General features: G+C 41.1%; 1 protein-coding gene across 4 annotated transcripts in view; it reads right to left on the minus strand.

Annotated features, from left to right (window-relative positions):
* Positions 1 to 6,000, minus strand: part of Slc16a9 (solute carrier family 16, member 9) — a 50,803-nt gene extending 44,803 nt beyond the window's left edge. For 2 of the 4 annotated variants that reach the window (XM_013514882.1, XM_005385933.2), the window contains exon 1: positions 5,833 to 6,000. The gene's annotated coding sequence lies outside the window, so the exon portion shown is untranslated. Of the gene's footprint in view, positions 1 to 4,872; positions 4,893 to 5,674; positions 5,695 to 5,832 lie in introns of those variants that run through there. The other 2 variants (XM_013514881.1, XM_005385930.1) reach the window with 2 other exon arrangements.

Here is a 6,000-nt window from a genome sequence, read left to right on the forward strand (position 1 = left end):
CTGCATCAAAAGACTCCTAGAATTAATAACTAAGTTCAGTAGAACAGGATACAAAGTCAACACGCAAGAGTCAGTAACATTCCTATATACTAATAACAAACTCACTAAGAGAGAAATCAGGCAAAAAAATACCTTTCACAATAGCATCAAGAAAAATAAAATACTTAGCAATTAACCTAACCAAGGAAGTGCAAGACCTCTACAATGAAAACCACAGTACTTTGAAAAAGGAGTTTTAAGAGGACATCAGAAAATGCAAATATAGCCCCTGATCCTCAATAAGCAGAACCAGTACAGTCAATATGACTATGCTTCCAAAATGGCTGTACAGATTTAATGCAATTCCAGTCAAAATACCAATAGCATTCCTCACACAACTAGAGAAAGCAATCCTAAAATTCATAAGGGACCAGAAAAGAGAATAACAAAAGCAATTCTGGGCAACAAGGGCAAGGCCAGGGGCATCACAATCCTGGACTATCAAGTTATATGTATTACAAAAGCTATAGTGATAAAAAGAAAAAGCATGATATTGGGGGAAAAACACCTGTGGATCAAAGGAACAGAATAAAGGATGTAAAAACAACTCTAGGCACATTCAACCACCTTAATCTTTGACAAAGGGGCCAAATACGTTCGTTGGAGGAAACGCAGCCTCTTTAACAAATGGTGCTGGGAAAACTGGCTCTCCGCGTGCTGAAGGCTGAACCTAAACCCTTATTTCTCACCATGCACTAAACACAAAACAAAATGGATCAAAGATCTAAATATTAAAAAGAAACAATCTGCTAGAAGGCAAAATTCTCTGGAAGACATATGTGTAGGTAAAGACTTTCTGAATGGAACCCTAGTTGCACGAGAAATAATATCAAGAATCAAGAAATGGGACACATCACATTAAAAATCTTCTTAACAGCAAAGGAAACCACCAATAGAGTGAAAATAGAACCTACAGAATGGGACAAAATTTTTGCCAACTACTCCCCAGAAAAAGGACTAATATGTAGAATATATAAAGAACTTAAAAAATTAGGCATCTTAAATTTAAAGACCCAATCAAAAATAAGCATATGAAATAAACAGGTACTTCTCAGATAAAGAAGTGTAAATGGCCAGTAAATACATGAAAAAAATGTGCAGCATTGCTAGCCACTTGAGAAATACAATTAAAACAACACTGAGATTCTATCTCATTCCAGAAAAAAATGGTCACCATCAAGAAATCAACCAGTAACAAATGCTGGCAAGGGTATGGGTGAAAAAGGAACTTTTCTTCATCGTTGATTGGAGTGTAAACTGGCACAAGTACTGTGGAAATCAATATGGAGTCCTCAAAATACTAAAAATAGAAATTTCATTTGATCTAGCTATTTCCCTTCTAGGTGTCTTCCCAAAAGAGTTAAAGACATCATACCACAGTGATACATACCCATGCTTACAGCAGCATAATTCACACTTGCTAAATCTTGGGAGCTGCCTATATGTCCATCAACAGATGAGTGGATAAAGAAAATGTATTTATACATAATGGAGTATTACTTTGCCATAAAGAAGGGTAAACTCAAGTCATTTATAGGAAAATGGATGTACCTTGAGGCATAATCTTAAGTGGAGTAAATCAGATACACAAACTTAAATATCACATGGCTTCTCTTATATGAGAAATCCAATATATACATGACATACAAAATAAAAGCCAGATAATAGGGAAAAAAGTTATAATCCAGCATGGACAATGCATCTAAAAGTGTACATTGATTTAGTATAATTGTCATATTTTTGGTTTTTGGCCTGTTAATCTGGCTATTAAGCTGTGTGTATGATAACTAACTTGATAAAGACTTATGAGGTCTTATTCATTTATAGGATAATTGAATCTGATGCTGGGAAAATAACACGGGGGAGGAAAACTGGAACGTGTTATATATATGTACCAACTCCTACAGTGAATGTAATCACGATGTACCTCAAACATGTACTAATAAAACTTAAAATTTTTAAGAAAGACAACTTAAAAATATTAATTATGGTTGTATGTGGAGGGAGGAGTAGCAATAAATTGTCAGTATATCTTCCTTTAACCCATGAATATTCACCTGTACTTTCAAATACATTTTTATTAGGATAAAAATAATGTAAAATAACCCCACATTGAATAAGGTTTTTTTTGTTTTTTTTTTTTTGTTTGTTTAAAAAAAAGGTCCCTTACTCACTAATCCCATGAATAGTCATGTATTTCTAAGTCCGGCCCACAAGGTCAGATGAGAAAACAGCAGGATTGGTAAACTCCTCAGAGTCTGAGAACAGATGGAACGATCTAGAGAGCTTAGCATTAAACACCTGCAGAACGAGAGCCAAACACACAAAGACAAGTTGTTGTGATCATCGCCTGTGTGCTGTGCCCTTACCGTCCTCGCTGCACTGCCTGGCTCTTACCACGGCTCGTCTCTACTCCCGTCCCTCCTCACAGGTTGGCCAAGGGTGGTAGCATGCTGAGGAAATCTATGAAGATGCTAAGGACACTGAAGTGTTCTTCTGCTTAGCAGTTTTTCGCAGTTAATACCTAATTACATAAAGTCCAATCTGTCATCTGAAAGCACAGTTTAGTACACCACATACAAACTAGCATGTTTGCTGTACCACCTTCAGAAAAAAAAAAAATCAAAACACATGAGACGTGTATGAGATGTCAAAATACTAAAATACCTGGTGCATTGAGGGGCTCACTGGGAATAATGAGAATACTGGAAATTGACATTCCAGAGGTTCTGGCTGGACTTCACACATAAGGCTGTCACATTTGCTGATACTTTCTCATCCCTTATTCTGTCTTTTCCCAAAGAGCTTGAGTTTATTTTGAGTGGGTTACTAAAGTATAAGATCAGGTAATAGTTTTAAGGCTTATGAAGACACTGAAGTATGCCCTGTGATTGAATGTGTCATGTGAAATTCATTAGAATCATGAGGACACACAGAAAAAAATTAGAGGAATACTCCTCCTACAGGTGCCAGGTCAAATTCCCACTATTAATGTAAGTTACCATGTACAATGTCTTTATTGTGTGATAACACAATAATTGAAAACACAGGCTCTGAAGGTAGCCTGCTAGGGCCCAAATTCTGGTCTAACCATTTACTTAATTGACTGACCTTATCAAAAATTCAGTCTAAAATCAAAATAACGCCTCATCAGGTAACACAATGTGACTCTCTTGGCATACCATGTTTAATAAACATTAACAATTACTGTTATATTAAAATTAAAGCAAAATAGCAGAAAGTGGCTTGACTCTTTCCTGGCCCAGGAAAGTGGAGGTATTTTCCTGTCTAAAGTTTGAATCAAGCTAAGAATTGTTATACCACAAGACTGCAGATTTAGAGCAAAAACAATGTTGACTGTGAAGAAAGCACTGACAATTATTTGGAACTTTTGAGTCTTATAGCAATATTGGTAAGAACCAAACAGCGTTGAAATCATATCATTTCTTTCAGCAAAGCTGAATTTAATGGCAAAAAGGATAGTTACGGAGGCTGAGATTGTTGATATATATAGAATAATAATGTTCAACCATATTTTAGTTTCTTACCACAATTTGTCAGGTACTCCTTCTCCAGCCCCATCCCCCCTCCCAGACTTAAATGTCAGACTCCAGCTCTACACCACACTATTCTGCTTCCTCGGGACACGGAGACATGAACACCTCTGCGCTATTCTCATTCTAGTAGGCCTCCTTTCCACCAGGGAACTCCCTTTGCTTTTCAAGTCCCAGATGAAATACTGCACCCACCACAAAACCTTTCTTAGTTCTTAACCTCGAATGACCCTCGCCTTTCTCTGTCACTGAATAGCACACTTCGACAGTTGCTGTCCCAGGATTCCTGTTAAGCTGTTTTGTATTACAGAGATGTGGAAGCATCCCTATCTTTCCCCTAGACCAAACACGCTGAAGGAAGGGGGCCACCCATGCCTTCTCTCCTTGAACGCAATGTTTTTTATTTTGTTTTTGAAGTACTGGGGATTGAACCCAAAGTCTCTGCACTGAGCTAAATCCCCAGCCCTTTCATATTTTTATTTCAATACCAGATCTTTTTAAGCTGCTAAACTGCCCAGGCTGGGCTCAAACTTGCAATCCTCCTGCCTCTACCCCACTCCCCAAAGCACAGTCCTTCTCTTTTATTTTGTACTGGAACCATACCTAGGACTACTTTGCCACTGAGCTACATATCCAGACCCTTATCATTTTGAGACAAAGTCTCACTAAACTGCTCAAAGTGACCTAACTTGTGATTCTCCTTGCCTCAGCCTCTTGAGTAGGTGGGATTACGGCTTTAATGTTTATGCAATAGTTCCATCCCTTTATCCACAGAGAATAATGCAGTGTCTAAGAACCTCCTCAAGAAAACATCAACTGTCTCACAATGTATGCATTCTTAAAATCTTTACTTAAAACTGAAGTCAGTAGGTGATTCTTTTCCTGGTAGATTATAGTTTCCCAAGCAAGACTTGTTTCAGTTCATCTTCCTACAATCTTTCTGTATATAACTGTATTCCGTGAAGGAAGGTCAAGGGATACCTCACTGTAGAAAAGGACCACACAAAATACAAGTGCAAAAGAATGGGACATGGAAGTAAAATCTGAAGATCTGACAACCCTGCCTAATGGCCATCATACAGCTCTCCACCTTGGAGCACTACAATCTGTCCTGATACAGGATTCAGACACACGCACGCTAATATCACCAGCTTTTCAGAGTCAAGACAGAAGTCAGCACAGATCTCCTATTGACCTGATCTATCTTTCCAATACCTTTTGCCCGTCCCCAAGCCACACTCATCCAATAGATACGAAGGGGCCCTGTCATCCCACTCACCTACTCAGGAGAGGGAGAACCAACCAGGACGATCTTAGGATGTGGGTGGTGCTGACAGTATGACTTGCTGCAAAATTTCAGGTTAAACAAATTTACTATCTAATCTCTACTTCCAAGAACGTTGGAGGGGGAAAAAACTTGTTTCTGGTAATGATATGCATGCTAAACCTATATTTAAATATTACTTAAAAGAGGCTGTAATCATGTAATGAATAATCTGCCTCCCACTCTATAATCTTCTCTAGCTTCCTCAGTTATCTGCTTATTCTAGTCTGGACAATTTCTAAGAGGATGCTACTCAGCTCCAGGGTGGGGATGGAGACTGGGAATCCACCCTCAATTTAAACTATAAACTCTTCAAGATATTTAAAAAATACACCCAAACATTGGCCCAGTCCATTGGTTCCAAAGCAGCTGTATCAAGAAACATATGCTATAAATAACATATTTAGTGTAAATGCTGCCTAAACTTCCGGGATCGCTGTGCTGGACAGATTTGGCATCCTAAGAATAAAGCACTGCTCTCCTCTGACGGTCACATTTTAAAAGTTACCAGCTGTCTCAGAAGCCTCTGGGCGCTGCCGAGCCGGGTACCTAGGGTGATCCAGAGATGGAAATAAGTACCCAGTCCTCCCAAGTTCCGCTCGGGGTCCAGGTGGCCAAGGCGCCAGGGCCTCCCGCGCTCACCCGGGTTGACCTGGGGCTGCTGAATGAACCTGGCGCCACCAGGCAGCGCCTGTTCCGGCCGGTCCGCCGCTTTTTGACAGCTCAGATGCACCAGGGGCGCCCCAACAACTCTCACCTGGGCACCTGCGCGCACCCGTGCCCGCCCCGGGAGCTGCAGGCCAGCGGCCCTCGGGGACACGGAAACCCACGGGGGTCGCACACCTCCTCTGTGCTGCCATCCGCAACCCCGAAGCGGTGTGAGGAGCCGGGCCAGCTCCCCACCCCGAGCCACACCTGGGGACACCTTTCCCGCCGCCGCCACTAGGATTCCTCTTCCTTCTTCCTTTCCACTCCCTGCAAAATGCACCCTCAGAGTCCGGCAAGTTCTGCCCTCCGCGGAGAAGAACCGCTTTGGGAAGGCGGGCGTGCAGCGGCGGGCGGGCGCCCCGCGGGCGGGCGGGC

Source organism: Chinchilla lanigera, unplaced genomic scaffold (genome assembly GCF_000276665.1).
Source record: "Chinchilla lanigera isolate Chin_1 unplaced genomic scaffold, ChiLan1.0 scaffold00024, whole genome shotgun sequence".
Classification (NCBI taxonomy): domain Eukaryota; kingdom Metazoa; phylum Chordata; class Mammalia; order Rodentia; family Chinchillidae; genus Chinchilla; species Chinchilla lanigera.